This window comes from Triturus cristatus, chromosome 9 (assembly GCF_964204655.1).
Source record: "Triturus cristatus chromosome 9, aTriCri1.1, whole genome shotgun sequence".
In the NCBI taxonomy this organism is placed as follows: Eukaryota; Metazoa; Chordata; class Amphibia; order Caudata; family Salamandridae; genus Triturus; species Triturus cristatus.
This window is the reverse complement of record NC_140592.1, coordinates 579,111,250-579,130,752: the sequence shown is the minus strand read 5'-3', so window position 1 is coordinate 579,130,752 and position 19,503 is coordinate 579,111,250. Positions and strand designations below refer to the sequence as shown.

General features: G+C 43.4%; 1 protein-coding gene across 7 annotated transcripts in view; it reads right to left on the bottom strand.

The window, feature by feature from the left end:
• Positions 1–18,979, bottom strand: part of SYMPK (symplekin scaffold protein) — a 1,117,730-nt gene extending 1,098,751 nt beyond the window's left edge. The window contains exons 1-2 of one of the 7 annotated variants that reach the window (XM_085625602.1): positions 18,928–18,979; positions 2,992–3,072 (exon numbers count right to left, since the gene is read on the bottom strand). The gene's annotated coding sequence lies outside the window, so the exon portion shown is untranslated. Of the gene's footprint in view, positions 1–2,991; positions 3,073–15,206; positions 15,403–17,183; positions 17,286–18,927 lie in introns of those variants that run through there. The other 6 variants (XM_085625603.1, XM_085625599.1, XM_085625600.1 and 3 more) reach the window with 6 other exon arrangements.
• Between the last annotated feature and the right edge of the window lie 524 nt (positions 18,980–19,503).

The window sequence follows — 19,503 nt, the reverse complement described above, 5'->3', positions numbered from 1 at the left end:
ATGTGTGTGTGCAAATCCCAGTCTTCAGCGGTTATAACCGTCTGATGTAGTGCATCTTTCTGATTTCTCACGGCAGACGTCCATATTATTATCTGCTTCCATTCATTTAACAGTTGCATTTGCCTACTTATTTAGTGTGATATTATTGCTTGCATATAATATATATATATAAATATATCTTTATACACACACACGTATGTTGTTCATTTGACATTTGGGAAAGCCGTTTTGTTACAGTGTTGCACAAATAACACCCTATGCCTATACTGAGAACAGTCTTTGATGTGTTTTATTTTATGAGAATGAAATCCCTTGTTTTGTGTTGTTTTTATTGCTTCGCCGTGTTTGAGCCTTCGTGTGGGAAGGCGGTATTTTCTGTTTAGGACGGTGAAGCAATACAGAGCCACTTGACAGCTAAGAACACAGGGGCCTGTCTGGCTGAGTCTAATTGATGACCTTCGTGGTCGGGAAAAAACAATCTTAGGACCAGCTGCACAAGGATGCAACTGCTAACAAAGCTAGTACCATCTTTGTTTTTATGTTGAGTCTGCAGGCAGCGCGCATGCGTTGTTGCTTGGCAACAATCTATTGTAGCTTAAAAAAATTAAAGAATAAAGACTCAAAAAAGGGGCTTAAAACCCGTTCATAACTTGGCATCCTTTTCTCTCTTTGCTGCCTTGTAATTCAGCAGCACTTACAAGGCGTCACTTACTGCATGGCTTCCTTGCGTTTGTGTTGAGCATGGACAAAGTACAGATTGATTTAACTTAGTGTCTGTCTGCTGCTCCCACTGGAAATTCAGTTTTGCATTTTTTTATAGTAAGTACTTGACCTGACTGGAAAGTATTGAGTGCTTTACAAGACCACCAGTTACATTACACAAATTCACATTCATTTTTTATGCAGGAGATTACGGGATTTGCCAGGCGACCATTTTTTTCCACCCCAGCTGAAGCCCTCTATTGTTGAGCCATTAATGCACCACTGAAGGTGGGCTTCAGGTAGTGCTGTTTTCAGTCAGCAGCAGTAAACCCACTACCTGTGTCATTTCACTGTTCCCATTACAAATCCGAAAATGGAGACTGCATTGCACTGGTTGAAAAACAGGGTTGCTGGAAGGCACCCTAATGGTAGGTCCAGCTGCACCTCTGTGACCTGGCCATTTCATGCAGTTAAACCTTGTCAAGAATGCAGCCCATTTGCATGTTCCCCAGCAACTGCTGCGGCTTTGTAATCCACTCCACTCTTACCAAAATACCTTATGCGTAGGCTTCAGTTGATTCACAATCGGGCCGCTCAGCTGATGTACCAACTTCCCAAACACGGTCACATCTCTAAAGCAACATAAGATCTCCATTGGCTCCCAGCCACACAGAGATCCACATTCAAAGTATGTTGTACCGTCTCCAAGGCCTTGCACATGGATAGTCCGGCCTTCATCAAATCTAAGATCATTAAATATTCCCCTACTAGAGATCTCAGACATACTTATCTACACTATCTAGCCATCCCGCAATTTAAGAGGAATAGGACTAGCGGTATCAGGTTCTCAGTCACTGCTCCCTGAGCTTGGAACCTGCTGCCTCTGGAACTTTGGACCATATCTAATTATGCAAAATTCAGACAATTGTTGAAGACCTGGCTCTTTAAGCAAGCCAATATCTTAAGCCGTGCTGATTCAGTTACTTAGCGCCAAGAGAGAGTCTGGTGAAAGTGCGCTCGATAAGCTGCAGTATCATAACATAACACAACATTTACTTCAGCTTATCATAACATACTTTTTATTTAGAAAAACATATCAATTCATAATCTTACAAACGTACTCAACTCCTTCTTTGCTGAACTGGTATAATGTTTCATTTATTAGAGAATGTTATTGCAATACAGTGTACGGGATGGGGGAACATTACAGTCAACACACTGCCTGGTAAATTCTGGTGCATATGGCAGGGACAAGTAGTGAGTTGTGAGGATTGAAGGCTTAACTTTGAAGTTGACTCAATTTCTAGTTTGGCAATGGGTCTAGGATGGAGGGAGAGTGGGTGTTGTTTGAGGAGGTTGTCTTTATCTTGTTCAAGGTCTACCAGCTTTTATTTCAGAGGTCAAGGGTGCTTCAAGGTGGGGGAGGGGAAAGGAGGATTTCCAATTTCAGGCTATTAGTCATTTGTATCGAAGGAATGCTAAATTAATCAGCTCACATTCATAATTTGAGAGAGAAATCAGGTCCAATAAACAAGAGTTTCCTGTTACTCTAATTCTTGTTATTGTACTTGTGTCTGAATAATTTGCACCCATTATAGTTATATTTTATTATAAGACCACAACGTGAATTAAGGGAGCTTCCTTTCTTCACGGTTCCGATGCAACTCTATATTAACCAAGGACCATGCACCAGGATTCCAATACGGAGATATCCACAGAGACCTTGCACAGCCCTCCTTTTTTGCTCGAGCAATGCACGGATAGTGAATTTGCAAAACTTTCATTATGTTCCTATTAGGATCTTTAACATGTTCACCTATACCACCAGTGAGTCTTACCTGCATCAATCACTCTTATCCTTGTACTGAGACAAGGATAGGCGAGACAAGTTAGACCACCAGGGTATCCACGCACAGGATATTATTTGTCCTTTTACAATGCTATAACAAGGGTGAGTAGTCACGCTATATAAGCCCCTGATTGATTGATAACAGTTATAGCAACTGCACCATGCATAAAAGCATAAACTAAAATAAAAATAGCTCACAATTGCAACATGTTGCTAAGATCCTTGCAAACTACAGGTTAACCCCAATTGCCTAGCTCAGCAAGTGTATCCCCTGCAATAGAGATGCATGTAACCAGCATATCAGAGACTTCAAACAGGCTTGAGGAGGGATGATTGGCTGTAAATATATTGGAAGTAATCTTCAATATTGTTGGCCCAAGATCTTGAAACCCTTCTCCTTCAAGTACACTAAATAGAGCAAAAACATTTGATTGTTGTACCTTGCTGTCGCTATGCCTCCTGATTAGTACAGACGAAAGGATCCCATCCACACTGCTACATACTTCCTACTTTAGAAGTACCTTAAGAAAAAAATGGAGAAAAAGAGAATTCAAATAGGAAATCTGAATACCTACAATTTAATGCATGATGTAGAGTTTTCACGTATTTTATAATCCAAATCTGCCACTTTTGCTCTTAGGTGGTTGGTGGTTCTAGTTCGTGAGTTAAAACAGTCAGGACACAATGGTCATATGAAAAATAATTCTACTCTTTAGGATGTAGGGGTCCATAGAACCATTGTGCATCCATACTCGTGGTCACTGTATACAAATACTATTTCCTGCCTCCTACCAGTGGTCCTGCCTTTACAATTCACTTTTCAATAAATAACAGTGGCTACGCTCCTCTTGCACCACTACTAACAGCAAACCCCTCTCTTCTGCTGCAAACCACAAGTCACAGAGCCATTCGACCTAACAGAGACAAATGTAGACAGCTTTGCATTTAAATCATCCGCGGCACCTTGTCTGCTCTGTTTCTACAGTTCGAGTGTGCTGGATTTAAACATGCACATTACTGTCTCTGAGGAAAAGCAAACTGACAGTAAAAAACAAAGTTACCCAGTGGAACAGTACTTTTGATCAAACTAGACACAATTAAAAAGTTTCACAGATTCAAAGCTATGAAGTGAGAATGTCAACATTCAATGATTCCAGTCACTTGTCTTACTGTTAGAAGAAGGTAACCTCCGAGAAATATTTGGGTGCCATGCTTAACTTCAGTAGCAAGTTTTCTGGGGCTAGCTTGCCTCTCACTCGAGTTCAAGGCAAAATGTAGCACCTACTGTCACCGAGATTTCTCGGCCAGTGTCCCTACAAGGTTCAGTGCTAGGCTGAGGCATGCCAGGCATAAAACCCTACATAAGAAACTTGGTATGAACACCAGATGCCGATGCCACTAGTTTTGGGTCAATAGCAGAAAACCAATTTCTTACAAAAAACTTTGGAAAGAATGGTAACGGAGCAGCTCACACAATACATTGAAGCAAGCACCCTCTCTGGGAATCTGCATACCAGTTTCAGGCCCTATCACATCACTGAGACGACTCTGCTCTGGGACTGCTGAAAATTGCAGATGGAAGATATATGCAACATCATACCTGTTAATATAGTCACGGACATCATACGCCTTGACACACAACACTCTATATAAGGAATATTCTCAGAGATCTTAAGCTAGTTCAGTTCTTTCCTCACCTGTAGAATCTCAAGGGGTAAAGAATGGTACATCACCATGTGCAGTAAACTCAATAGATGCAGAGTTTTGTACATTCCACTTCTCCATGCTCTTCAATAACTACGTGAAGCCATTATATGATTTGCTGGCAGCACTGGGTTAAGGAGATTTCACATACACACAGATGAGTCTCAGGTTAATCTCTGGACTTCTACTAAGTTTGGTATCTAAATAGGATTCTGGAGTCTTTTCCTACCTAGTAGTGCCAATTCAAAACTTGATCAAAGGAAGCTTTTCAGTATTAATACGGTCACGACCAAGATTATGCTGGTCAGCTCAGGGCAGTACTGCCTGAGTCTTTTGGGAGCTGGGCTTCAGAGGAAAGAAACCTCAGCCCTTCTGATCAATTCAAAACCGAAAACAATGGGGAATACTTTTTGACAACTGTTTCCAAATGGGGAGTCATGTGAAGCAATGCACGAAGACATGTTATCGCATTCATCTTTTGAATAAGCACAACCCATATCTCTCAGAAATGGAGGCAATATATAGCGAGGGTCATCCCGGGAGTCTAGAATTACTTGTGCACCCAGTTTGTGGGGGCTCCTATCAAACCTTTTTTTCCCACCTACAACATAAGCCAGAACTTTTCAGTCTATGCAATGATGGTACGATAATACCACTGGCTTGCAGTCTCCGAGGGTGAAACTGGTTTCCATTACTTTCCTCCGCAGGATTATCTCTCAAGTGTGGCTGGTGCAATGGGAGACTAGAATGAAAATCTATTTCTCTCTTTGGCTATGGCCTAGAAACGTCTATGTGTTTGAGTTCAGAACACGGCACCACTTGTAAATGTTAAAAGTAGATTTCAGATTAATATTTTCTTTTTAATATTGCCTTTGAGTTTTAATCTTGACCGAATGAATGCATGGCCCAATTAATGAACATTGCCTCAATATCTTAACTTTAGTAAGAGTAAACACAGATGTGCAGGGCACGTGGTTCACCATCCTCGTCAGACATGGGTCTTGCTACTGGTGAGGTCTATGGAGGTTTTTTCAGGGTGGGTCAGCATGACCGCATAGCTATGTCTGTGGCAGTTCTTATACAGATCACATAAATGGATATTTGGCTAACGCTTTTGCATAGGGCTGAGGGTCTGCATCTATGCAGCAAGTCGGACAACGTTTGTCATGTCACCATTTAAATGCTGGGAGTCCTGTTTTGTTGCTAAAACATAATTAAAGTGCACCACTAGCTCAATGTGTTTCAGTTCACAGTATTATATGGCACCCAGACCTTTGGAAGCAGGTACTGTGATGGCAAGCGCTAGGATCACACACATCACAGAGCAAGCCTTTTCAAAGCCTAGTCAGCAACATGGAAAAAGATTCCTGGAATTTCCCACCCTTCTGCCCCAGCAAGTGGCACAGTAAACAACCGATGGTCAAAACAGACCAGGAATAAAAAATACAAAAATGAATTTACCGCCACCTTACACAAGCTGCTACACATCATACAAGACGTTGCACAATAACAGCAAAGGAAACTGATGATCAAACAAAGGTTTGGTTACAGATTGTTGTGAGTAGTAAGGAAAGAGGTAAAATACTTGATCCCTTAAGTCTTTCATGTTTTGTACCATAAGGAGATAAACATTGGCAAAGCCAATAAGTCTGGTGATGGCTGCTATTATTTTGTCTTTGCAAATGCTTTTTTTGGTTCTGTCTCCTGATGAGTCCCACCACTTTTTTTTTAACAATTTAACCACTGGTAACGTCGTATCCAGGGTTGCAGAATATCTCGGCTTCCTGGTCACTAATTCCTATCTTTAACTTTCACCATCTTTTTTGCATTTTCATAATAAACAAATTGGGCCTATAACATAAGACAACATTTCCCAGAGAACTAATCAGGCACACAGCCTTTGTCATTGGATTGTCACAATAACCAGCCTACTATATTGAGATTAAGTTTTGCTGCAAAACCACCAGAGAAAGTAATAAAATTACATATAGGTACAAAATGACAGTTAAAAAAATAATCCCTCCTAAAAAGATCTAATAAGGACGATGATAGAGCCAATCTTCCATCACCACAGTTTGTTCTAGACGGTCACTAAAACCCTTGCATACTAAGGTAATCTGTGAGATTCCATACTAGAAAATACCTGTTTACATGCTTTTGCAGTGTGTACGCAATCCACCCTTAAAAGCCTACTGCCTTCAACACATGCTTTTCACAATAACTTGGCTCTACTACCTTTATCGTAACTTTTCATTCTAACCAGATCAGGCCTACAACTTTGGTCATTCGATTTCAACCACAGATGGCATACCCAGAGCTCAGGCTTGGACAGCTCTGCTGTCAATCCATTTGGAGAAAGCCTTCAATAGCTTATTTTAGATATACTTATTTAATGCTCTATGGCAAATGGGATTTGGGGATGTCAGTTTATCTGGGATTCAGGTCCTATACACCAGTCCCACGGCCTAGGTTAAGACAGGGAGGGAGATCTTGGAAACCTGGTTGATCCAAAAGGGATACCAGACAGGGTTGCACCCTCTTCTTGTTGCTCTTGCAAAGGAACCACTGACTAATTGAATGTGCCAGAAAGGGGGAATTCTGAATTTCTGGGGATGTATATGCAAACTGGTGAGACTCAGACATACCACCAAAAAATGAAAAATTACCCCCTGCTCTCCAAGACAACACACTGGCACCCTTTAGAGCCATCCTACACGCATGTCTCAACTATGGCCTGAAGAAATATGATCACATCACCCCCATCCGGATCGAACTCCTTTGGCTGCTCTTGCTGGCCTGCACCATCTTCAAAACCAGATACATCATTTGCAAAGCCATCATGAGCATCAGCCCCTCTTAGCTTGCAGACAAGCCCACCATCTCTGGTGATTCTCTGCATGCTTTCAGAAAGAATACCATCAGGCAGCAGACTAAAAAGAGCAAACAACAATAGAACAAGACAATAGATCTTTTCCACCTAAACACATATTTATTTATTTAAGCGCTTTGTAGAGCGCACAAATACCCTTGGGTGTCTCGACGCTGAACATAAGTTCTGGCACAACATCCCTGTACCCACCAGAACAATCCCAAGGCTGCTATAGTTTATAAAGAGTTGAAGACTCAATTATTTAAAGAACACTGCATCACAATGCACTAACCGTCCACAACCAAGCCTGTTTTCCTACTACTCATTGACTTTAAGCCTGCCTATGACCATGTACAGTGCCCCCCTGCCGACAGGCTAGGTTCTCGCTAGAGAAGTACCATATACATACATATCCAAGCTGTTCTACCCGTCAGCCATGACTCCTTTCGTTCGTTATTTTGCACAGAGCCTTTTCAACAAGTACAGTTGAATTGTTGAATAAATTTAGGTCAACGAAGATTCAACCCAAAAAAAGAGTAATTTATAAAATATCAACAGCTTCCCACCATAAGCAGCACAGTCCTGCTGTACAGAGCATGAGCTTTCGCACATGCTCAAAAGTGGAATACAAGCAATCTTTTTCAGTGGAAGCTAACAAATTCAACACTGTACTCAAGTAAACCGACATATGGGCCAAGACAAAGGCCCTCTCTCAGTAGTACTTCTGAAACCTCTTGTTGTGCGCCACTGTAGGGCCCACTGTGGTTTTCCCTTATGTTAACCCAACTGTGCACGCTGCACACGTACGCTGCTTTTGCTTTACACGTTAGGAAATAACATGCTTGTTTTTGTGCCACACTTATTTTAAAAATAGGCTGCACGTTTTATTGTTATGCTTTTCTGCTGACAATTAGTCTAAACATCTAGTACAAGGTCAAACAACATTGTGTCCTGTTTTACTCTGTGGTCGGCCACTAACACACAATAGAAAAGACTCAGCTGCTGTTTATGAGTAGGGCATTTCTTATTATATAAGCGGAGACTCGCTGTTTGTTGGAAAAGAGCGCTCATGCAGGAGTAGCCATTGATGCTGGATGCTGCTTTCCAGCCCTTTATATCAAAAGAATTCTGGCGCCAGAGTAGTGGATGTAGGTAGGGTCATCTTAAAACACCTTTGGAGGAGAAAATTGGGTATGGCTGCATTGTAATAGCTATTTTATGCAAAGGGTGCTTAAAAAACACTTTATATGGAACAAAGATTAAAATACTCACTGAGGCACTGTTAAAAGGATAAATAATATAATTGAGGTGGTCCAAAAAGCTGCATACTTTAGGTTTGAAAAGATAGCGATAAGGCAAAAAAAAAAAAACTTGAAACAATGCCAGCCGGAAGCATGTAACAGAAGTGCTTGGCTTTATTTCACTTACAAAGTTTTGAAAGTGGTTTAAAACACTAAATAATTCAGTGGGTATACATGACGTTGCAGGACTGCATTTCTAAAATGAAAATGAACAAATTAATGTTAAACAGTAAAGAAGTCTGCAGTGACAGTATTGGGTGCGAACTGAGGCGCAGTTTAACAAGTGAAATAAACAAATTTTCGCGCTCCCAGAAGTTGAGGTGCTCCAAAGAGCCCCATACTTTAGGTTTGAAGAAGCAGAGACAAAGGAAATAAAAATAGTAATGTTACTTAGTGACGGCCCTGCCACCATATCGGCCTAGCAGATACACAACCAACTTACCATGTTAGTGCATAGAAGAGGCACATATTGAACACGTAGTTGCAAAGAATGCATTTTGAAAACTAGATAGGTGCTTTGCAACAGTAAATAAGTCTGCAGGGTCAGCCTTTAAGCAAAATTGCGTAGAATTAGGTTAAACAACTGTTATTGGTGTTACTGTAATACTGGGTATACAAATTATTTCGAGAATGCAAAATAAAACAAGAATATTTGTGAAACCTCAAAAGTAAAATTTTAAAAAAGCAGCTGCTGGTCAAGTGTGGAAAGAGAAAATTCAAATAGGGTGGGACAAGATAAAAGACATGTACCTTTGCACAAGTCCTCTGTCGACCCAGTTGGTCTGTAATGGGAGAGGAGCTGGCATGCCCGTGTTTCAACTGTATTTGAAAAAGAGCCTGTAGAGATGCTAAATGAGATCATCACCGTGGGACCGAAACGAGGCACTGGAAATTGAAGTCCTGGAAAGCAGTCCTTAAGAAATCCCAGACAAGCCACATAAATAAAAAAATTTAAAAAACACAAGGGCAAGCAACACAAACTTTATGGATATGGAGGGGGGAAACAACGGCACGTCAGAGGAAGCAGCTGTGCTGCTTTCTTTCTTCAACACTGCTCCCGCTTCATTAAACATGAAGCGCGGTGGCCCTTGAAGTGGGCATTGAGTGGACAGTGTATAAAACTCCTTAAGGCACGTAGCTGCTCCTGGGGAGCGCTTTTCAGTGCTGCTGCTCTCTAAATAACGGCGAGGAGAGTGAGTGTCTGTAAATGTTAAAGCGCAGCAATCATGAAGCAGGAGCCGCGCTGAGCCAGGAAAACCTGTGCTCTCCGCAAAAAAACTTAGAGAGCGGAAACACAACAGGAAAAACCCTTTTGTGAAAGGAAACCCGTAATAGGCCAATATTCCAGGGGAGGAGCAAGACACGAGAAAGTGGGATATATAATGCAAAAAACCACTGAGAAACCAGCTTTTTTCAAACGACACACACTTTAACAGATCGGCTGCGAGGGGCGGAATGAAAGCCCACATACTGAACACAGCATGTCTCTAAGAGACAGCGCATTTGCAGCCTAGGCGAGACCTAAAAAGGAGGAAAAACAGACAAGCAGTCTGTTTCCATGCTGTATTTCATCGCATTTAAGTGAACATAACTTGACGACAAGGCCAGCCAATGTGTGCCGTCACAGTATATGCCTCTCCACTACGAAGCTATCCTGTGCCTCAACAAGGTAAAACTCTTGCTCACCAAGCAGCTCATCCTGTGCTCCCATTTCACCCTCAAGCTGCATGTCTTTCAGGTGCTATGTTCAACATCTACCAGGGGTCACAGCAACAGAGCCCATCATCGCTTGAACTCCAGATGGAGAGCCAGTCAACACTCAATGTGCACCAGCATCACACCAGACACTCTAGACTAGTTACTATAGACTGCAGATCACTGCTGTGGACACATGTTTGCATAGATCGTGTGCACCAAGGGTCCCGGAGAAGGAGACCAGGTGACATGACGGTCTCGCCAGACTGTCTTGCCAGTGTCAGAGGATGGATGCTTGCTCCATCGACCACACCAAAAATATTCAACCACCCAAAGGCCCTATTGGCCTTACAGAAAGACATTCAACCACCAAGAGGGAGGTGGTGTTGAAGATGGCTCAACCTCTGAAATCAAAGATATGGAAAAGGAACCTCAGATCAATAAACCACAACGATCTCGCTGCCCACTTTAATTCTGTCCTCTCCTCCCAAGCTGACTTGGTTGAGGTGCAAACACTCACCGACGCCTACAATGTGACCATAGCCCACATCATGGATGACATTGCACCACTCCAACTTAAAAATGCCTCCTCAAAAATATCCAAACCGTAGTATAATGATAACAAACACTGAACGCCGCAACTTTAGGGCAGCTGAACGCTCCTGGCAATCAAATCCCTCCTCGGACCAACTAAAACTCCTTAGAGATATCAGAAGCCTCTACCACAAGCAGATCAAGAAAGCCAAGGCGGACTATTTCAGATTAAAACTAGACCAAGCGGCAAACCGCCCCAAGAATCTTTTCGAATTGGTCAAACAGCAGTTATTGGTCCAAACCTCTCAGACCCGGATGACAACCCTCCCTCCTGCGAAGAATTTGATGCTTTCTTCACTGAGAAATCTCGACTCATCTCCACTGATCTTGCTTCCAAGAAGGCCCTATTACCCTCCTCTATTGCCGCCGCACCCGCTGACCTCTTTGAAAAGTGCAACCCACCCTTCATGAACACCAAGAACAATGTGTCATGGGGCTCCTTTACCCCATTTAGTGAAAAAGACATTTACAAAAGTCTTCAGACTATCAACCCTTCCAACCACTTTGGTGACCCGCTGCCACCGGCCATCTTCAAAGAGATCAAGGCCGCTCATCCCCACCTGGACTAGGATTGTAAACGCTTCCTTATCTCAAGGCATGATCCCTGACTGCCTAAAAGCAGCTCAGGTATCACCTATTTTTTAAAAACAAAACGCTGATAAATCAGATCGCAATAATTTCCGGCCCATCTCCCAACATCCCCACCCTAGTAAAACTCCTACAAATATGTGTACAATCCCAACTCTGTGATCACATAGAGAACTATCAACTTCCAGACCAGCATCAATCCGGTTTTCGGAAGGAGCACAGTACCGAATCGGCCCTCTCACACGTTATGGATGACATTCTGAAAATGCTCGACCAAAATGAATCCTGTCTACTTATCCTCCTTGACCTGTCCTCAGCTTTCGACACGTTTAACCATGTCAATCTCCTATCCATCCTGCAAAACAGAATAGGTTTCTCCGATCTGGTGCTACAATGGTTCTCATCCTTCCTTCATCACAGAACACAAAGAGTCAAGGCAAACCACTCTCTCTCACAGCCCTCCCCAGTTCTCATGGGGGTCCCCCAAGGGTCCGCCCTTTCTCCTATCCTATTCAACCTCTTCTTGGAACCTCTTGCTAACTCACTAAACTCCACGAACATTCTCTTCCACATGTATGCCGACGATACACAAATATATTTGAAAATCTCATCCCCGGATAACATCATCTCACTCAACACTATCCTAACGTCTACTCAAAATTGGTTGACCAAGAACCATCTCCTGTTCAACACCTCCAAAACGGAGTTCCTGTTCATCTCCCCTCCGAACTACCTCCCCAAGCTAGATCTCTGGCTGACTCACCTCACTGCATTCAACTGCACTCCGATCATCATAGACTCAGCCAAATCTCTCGGAGTTACCTTGGACAAGCACCTGAATATGAATACTCATATCAGCAATGTTTGTAAGGGAGCAAACCACTTGATGAGGACTCTCAGAAATATCAAACCTTTCCTTCCACAAAGCGATTTTAGGCAGGTGGTCCAAGCGCTTATCTTGCCGAGGCGACTATGGCAGTGCTACCCTCTGTGGCCTTCCCAAATACGCCCTGGCTCCACTAAGGGCCTCTCTGAATACCGCGGCTAGACTGCTGACAGGTTCCAAACTAAACGAGCACACATCCCCAGTCTTAAAATCTCTCAATTGGCTACCCTTTGAAGCACTAATTCAGCTAAAGATTGCAGTTCTGGTGCACAAAACCATCCAAGACTCCCAGGTACCTGGCACAAAAATGTTAACTATCCTGTGGGGAGAGAGCGTCAAGAAGCGCCACAACTTACCCCCTGAAACCTTTCATCCTTAGCAAAAAGAGAAATTGTCACCGAGCCTTCTCTGGTGCTGCCCCAAAGATATGGAACTCTCTCCCACCGGAAGTACGCAGACTCTCCTCGACGACAGAGTTCAAAATGGAAGCGGAGAAATTTCTGATGAGCAAATTCCTACCTTAAGTGGCTAGGCTCACTTGACTGGTTGACTTTGTTGCTGTCACCAGGGTTACCTTCATTTGATAAGGCTCGTCTTTACTGCATATTTTTACCCCCATAGGTTGTTTGAATTAATCAGTCTACTGTATTATTTTCCTTTTCCCAATTGATGTTGTTATCACATTCATGTCCTCTCTTTCATACTACTGTAAAGCGCTCTGATATCTTTCGGGATCTTGTTCGCGCTATATAAAACTTTAAAAATAAATAAGAGGCACTGTTACCAGAGAAGGTGCACACCCAAGAACCTAGAAGAAACTACAGTGTGACCTGCCAGTCCATACTAGAGAACATGGAAAAGGCTCCTGTGCAGAAAAAGCGAACAACCCTGCAAAGGCCTCTGATATATTTGATCACACCAGAAGGATACCACCATAACTAACTCCTACCGCTGACAGCGAGTGCACCCAAAAACCCAACACAGGAATGCCACAGGCATACTAAGACAATGACTTAGCCAAGTGAATGCCTAGATTGAGAACCAAGAGAAAGGAGCATACGCAAAGTCTCTATCCCTAGCTTCCCTGAGCATGTGTCTAGACACCGTCGTCACCAACTGCTTTCCAAATCTTATCAACTCGGCCAAGAATCACCAATGATTTCCACATATGAAAGACATAAGAACTAGCAACTCTCAGTCACTAGGATATGAAGTCAATCTTGTTACTGTCACACCAACAGTCGATCCAACAAGGAATAATCTGTGGGCCATTTTCTATATAAGTACATCACAGCTACCACTCTTAGAGTAGCCCATGACCTGACTGGAGTCAAACCTCATCAGAAAATCAAAGTCCAAGCAGCATCCTTAACATGCCAAGCCGACCAGCGACACTCTACTAACGCCATCTGTATCTTGGTGCAGTCTCCAGCATGTCTTGACCATAACCCATCTTGCCCCAAGTGTACCACAAATGGCTAGGCAGTGGTTCCCTGGCGTTCTTGCAGCAGCCTATACGCAATACCAACATCGCTCATACGCAACCCCATTGGTGACAAGTCCAAGGAGCCTCCACATGCAACAGATTAAACCGGCACCACTCCACTAAAGTATACTGAGTCAGAGGTGGTCCGCAGGAATACCTCAATAGCTCACCAACAAGGTTCGAAGTCTCTCTAAGACGGTCTTCAGAGAGTCAAGCAACACAACAAAAGCAACCTTTACAATTGTCTCCAATGACTCCAGCAACGCTACTTACTGATAAACCATCTGAATTTTAGGCACTAACCAAAAACTGTCCCAAATATAAGCAAAGTGGATCAACTGACTTTCTGGACATGACCCTACCGAGGTGTTATTAGAAAATGCTTGACTTTTCCGCATCAGTGCTGGTGCTCTGACTCCCACCAGGTTAAATGACGAACTCAAACGATGATGTCCTGTAGAAACCAGTATCATTCGGCCATGGTCAACAGCTGTCCTAATGATTGACTCTTGAGACTAAATAGACTCATAAAGGTATCATGTTTCTCTTGTTACTTTCCCGCTATTGGACTTTTCGATCTTGTGATAAACGTAGTAACCTGAAGAAATATCATAGGGCTGCCTCCACTCCCAGAGGGCTGTCTTGACACTCGCCTACACACAGTGAACACAGCGGTCACCAGTCAGATGACTCTAAGATAAGGGAGGTGGGGGCACATACCCTTACTTCAGTTATACCCAGCGCTGTAGTCAGTTTGGTCCTTTCACCATCAATCTGGTCTAAGGCCGAACACAAAGGGATTGCTAAAATTTATATTTGGGGGGGGGGGGGGGGTGCTCCACAGAGTACATCGTTCTGGTCTCCTCTCCAACCACCAGGAAGATGCTCACTCTCTTCTTGAGAAACAACTTGAAAGCGAGCGTGCATTTGAACATCTTAAACACAATATCCTTAATGAGAATGCAAAAAAAAAAACTGATGCTAAAAATACACTAAGGACTTAAAAGAACTTAAAAATAGAATGTGGTGTTCCTGGACGGCTAGGACTGTGAACAGAATTAAAGTTCCTGCGATAGCACCGCCACAAAATTCATGACCAGTAAAGAGGGAACCCCTCTGTTCATTTTAAATAAAGGGAAAAAACACAGACAGGCATAAAACGACTCGAGGAGCACAAATATAGGTCCCCAATACATGGACCTACTGATTGCCCTGACGAAAAAGACATGATTAGAATTTCGGGAAGTTTTTTTTTTTTAGTTTCACATTGGACAGACAACAGATTAGAAGATGCAAATTGGTAGGAGGAGTAAAAAAGGTGATTTTAAGCAGATCCCACAATATTGCAGACAGCAATCCTTTCAGCTAATTCACTGTGTGAACCCTTCATAGGTTTTTCCCAACCACAGCATCTAAATGACTGTAGTTGCTTGCAGTTTTGGAAAAACGAAATGCATGTGATGTGAATCCATAACATCTATATGCTGAAAGCCTAGAAATAAAGAATACTTTCTCCCAAATATAACCCTCACCCAGAATGGCTTAACGGCAAACGTAAGCCATCACAATGATACGCAGTTAAAGATGACCACGTGTCCGCTACTCACACGGACCCTCCGTGAATTCAGCTTAATGTCCGTCGTCCGTTGAGGATTTTTTTAACGGATGTAATACTTCGGTAGTGTAGAAACTTCCGGGTCAAATTACAACCAATACCATGGCTGAAACATATTGCGTGAGTATCCTGGTAGTGGGTGGTGCTGCCAATATGTAAGGTGACCGAGGATTGGATCATTTGGTCGCCTCGGCAACGTTGAACACGCCGCAAATATTTTAGAATCGTTGATTGGCTGTACGTGCTTTGTCTGGCTCGTCCTCCTAACGTCGTGAGAAGCTGACTGGCTTGGAGGTTCACGTGATATAAGGTAGTCACAGAATGTAGGGTGATATTTTATCTCAGGCCGGTTAGAGTTTTGCGACGTGCACGGTGCAGTTGTAAATGGGAAGAAATTGGAAGAGGGGAGAAGAGAGGACCTCGCGGTCACGGGTGATGTGATTTAGGTATGGTTGTTGCCAGTGGTTGAAATGGAAAATAAAAGTGTAGGTGCTATGCATGTTTCCGAGAAATGCCGGTACTCTCCAACTAAAAGTATTGCATCTCTCTTGAGAAGTACCGGTATTGCCCCGCTCAAAATAAAAACAAGCATTTGCAATGCAATAGGTCTCGCACTATTAAAGTCTGAGCTATTTGCATTGCTAATAATAATATTGCAACACCAATAGCTCAAACATTCAGTAATGCGAGACCTATTGCATTGCAAATGCTTGTTTTCTTAAGACATGGTACGGGGCAGAGTCAGAAAGGGGGTAACAAAAACGAGCAACAACATCCTTCCAAACACCGCAGTTTGTTATTACAGTCTGGCTCCAAGGAAACATTTGAGATATACCGAGGAAAAAGCCCTCAGCTGAATAAAAACATTGACACCTAGACGAGGTTTGTCCACTTATTGTCCGGGTGGAGGGCTCCGATCACCGCCCAAACCTGCCGCGAAGGCGACTTCACGAGCCGCAGCCTCTCCGAGGGGCTCCACGCGGAGAGTTTATTGCCTTTAAAACCCAGGGTGTGTTTTATTCGCATCAGATGCTGACATAAGTGAGTGCGTTAACGAGCTTCCTGACGGCATCGTCCGCAGATTAACGACATAATCTGTTTTTACTTTGATTTTTAATCTACCGCATGTTACTGTTCACAGCGATGCAACAATTTTTGTGACGCACTTTGTGAGGCCAGAACTGGAAGAAATATGTAGCCAATAAACTTTTACCGGTTTTAATTAGATTTTAATAAGGGACAACAGATAGCGGACAGGCTTCATCACTACGTAGTAATTTATATGTAGTGGATAAAATAAATTGTATTTAAATCAGTCGTCATTTTAAGAAGATAATACAAATACTAGCTTAATTAAAACTACAATACAAATAAAACATAAGTTGAATGTGGGCAATGACGTTATACACAACAACGAAAAGAAAACTAGAACTTTAGAGCGGACCAGATGTTCATATGCAATAATTTAAAAGACGTTGATACATGCCCGTGACATCATAGTACAAAAGGGGTACAAATGCTAGAAGTTGAAATTGCACTATGTTGTCATATGCAATAATGTAAAATAGAAGCTGAGTGAGGACTATGACGCCATTGACAATAAAGCTACAAATATATCAGAAGCAGAAAGAGGACCAGGCCAGCACATATGATAGAAAAAGAACAGAAAGGGAAAATGGACTATGTTTTAATAAGCATCACAGCTGGAAACAATGTAAGTTGAAGTAGGCTAGGTCGTCATATAAAATTATATAAAATAAGACTAATAGTTAATGACGCCATAGACAATACAGCTAAGCATACTTGAGACTGAGAGAGGACTTTATAAATGCTGTATGTCTTTACATACGAAAGATAAAAGGATTTGAAATGCTCCCCGCGCACCCTCTGCCACTTCTCATACTCTCTCACGTTGCCTCTTCATTCATCCTCTGGAGCACATCTTGGCTCAGCCGCTTCAGCGGGAAGGACCCGAGGCTCCCTCCTGTTCCGGAATGCCGTTGCACACACTTCCGGGGCACGCACAGGGAGTTCTACCAGAAACGTTTCTCGCAGCCAGAGAAGTATACTAAATGCGAGCATGCGGTGAGAGAACTGATGCAGTTGCAACAGCGCCAGCTTCCTTGTGGTTTCTGGAAAGAAAGAGCTTACTAAAGCGAGGGTGGCAAAATGGAGAAGAGAGAAAGAAGTAGAAGAGGTAAAGCAGCTTTATGTAGTCGACTTTGAGATAGGAAATGGGTAGGACCTGGGCCTAAGGTGTCGAAAAAGATTATGTGTTTTGGGTTTGGGAGTGTATTAGTGCATCAATGGCTGCAACAATGTGGTACATGAGGTTTGCCCCCACAGTCGCCCCGGACACGGATGGGAGCAGTGGTGGGGGAAGCAGAGGGCCCAGGGGTGTGGGGGTTTGGAGCAGGAGCACATGGTGGTTGCGCGGTGTATGGAGGGGGGGGGGGGAAACGGAGGACTTGGCGGGGGGGAATCGCGTTGGGGCAGGGGCGCATCTCTACTTTTGGCTGCGGGACTGGGCGGCCCGGTGGCCGGGCAGCGCTTCAGCAGGGGTTATGGCAGACAATCGGCGGACTCGCGCACGGTGGGGTAGATTGGCAAGGCTGCCGCATGCGGTGATCCTGGACAGATGAGGGGTTTGGGCTGGATAAATTACAGCCATCACACTGATGTGTGTCGGAGAGCGAGGCCGCCAGCGCATCACTGATACTAAGAGGGAGAGAAAGTTAAAGTGCGCCATGCGCGCGCTGCGTTCACGCGGGGACAGAGCAGCAGAAACTCGCTTGCGAAAGTGAAAGGGGGAACGCGAGAAGAGACGCTGCGGGTGCACATGGGATGTCCGGGGGACAGGAGATGTGCACACCGCGTGGCTGTACGTGCGCGTACACCAACTCAAATCCGCCAAAGCCTGCGCGTGCCCATCTCCTGTCCCACTTTCGAGGCAAGTCAGCAACAATAGATCTCGCTGGCGACAGCAGCACTTCGCACTGCGTTCGCCAGGCGAGACCTAAAAAGTGCTGGTACTTGTAGTGTTCCAACTTGGAATACTCCATGATGGAATGTTGCTCTATGTTTGTTTGTACGATTCGATTAGCGTTGAGGTGAAGAGAGCGGACGGTTATCTGCCTCCTGTGGTTGTCTAAGGTGTCATTAAGGAATAAACATCTCTTCAAGAAACCTGCGTACAATGTTTACTTCATAATTTTGGCCAAGATCGGGATCTTGAAATGACAGCGTTCACGTCTAAAGGTGTTCTGTGTTTCTCTCTTGTGTGTATTGATGGCACCAGCGGCTGTTTATAATTTACAGTGCCTTGATTGCACCAGCAGCCGTTTGTTTAAAGAAAGAATATGTTTCTATCCCGTGTGGAACCTTGTTTGAAAGCTGTTCTGTAGAAGGCTATTTGGAAGCTGTATGCTGAAGTGTACATTGATTGCACCTGCGGCCGTCGTTGTGTTTGTGCTGCGGCCGAGTGCAGATTTTTTTTTTCTTTCTTTGTTCCTTTCTCCGTGTTGCCACGTTGGAATGGCGATTTTCGCACTTCTGAAGCCTTGCGTGTGTACCCTAATGGGAATGTCGTTCTGCCTTTGAGTAAGCAAAGGACATTGTTTAAATTCGAAAATACTTACTGTTCCCCCACGAGCTGCATCGATTGTTGTTCCACGCGCTTCCCTGGAAGTTGCCTTCTTTCATTCTACTGCGCACTTCACGTCGAGGAGTATGAGCGCGTCATCGTGCATTACGCTATACGCGTCTAAGTCATTTCCTGTCGTTTGTTGATTTTTTCCATAGCAGCATGTGGCTTTCTTCGCGATTGCTTTAACACTCAACTCCATTTGTTTTTATTACTGTTTCAACGCGCATCATAACTTCACACCTGGATTACCATTTCAATTAAAAAAAAGGAATAGACTAATTCTTATTTCATTCATCTTCTTTTGACTTTGACCATTGAAACTCTATATATATATCTGGAGAAACACAGACTTCTGTGACTACTTTCTTTATTTTAATTTATTATTTTACGAACCATTTTCTATTTCGGGCTCTTCACCTGTTACTATTGCACCATTATTGAAGTGTGTGTATATATATATGTATGTGTGTATATATATATATGTATGTGTGTATTCCAAAGAAGCGCAAAGGCGTTCCCCAGTTACCGGAGCTTCTGGCTCTTCGGGGCGGCCTCACAGATGGGCATG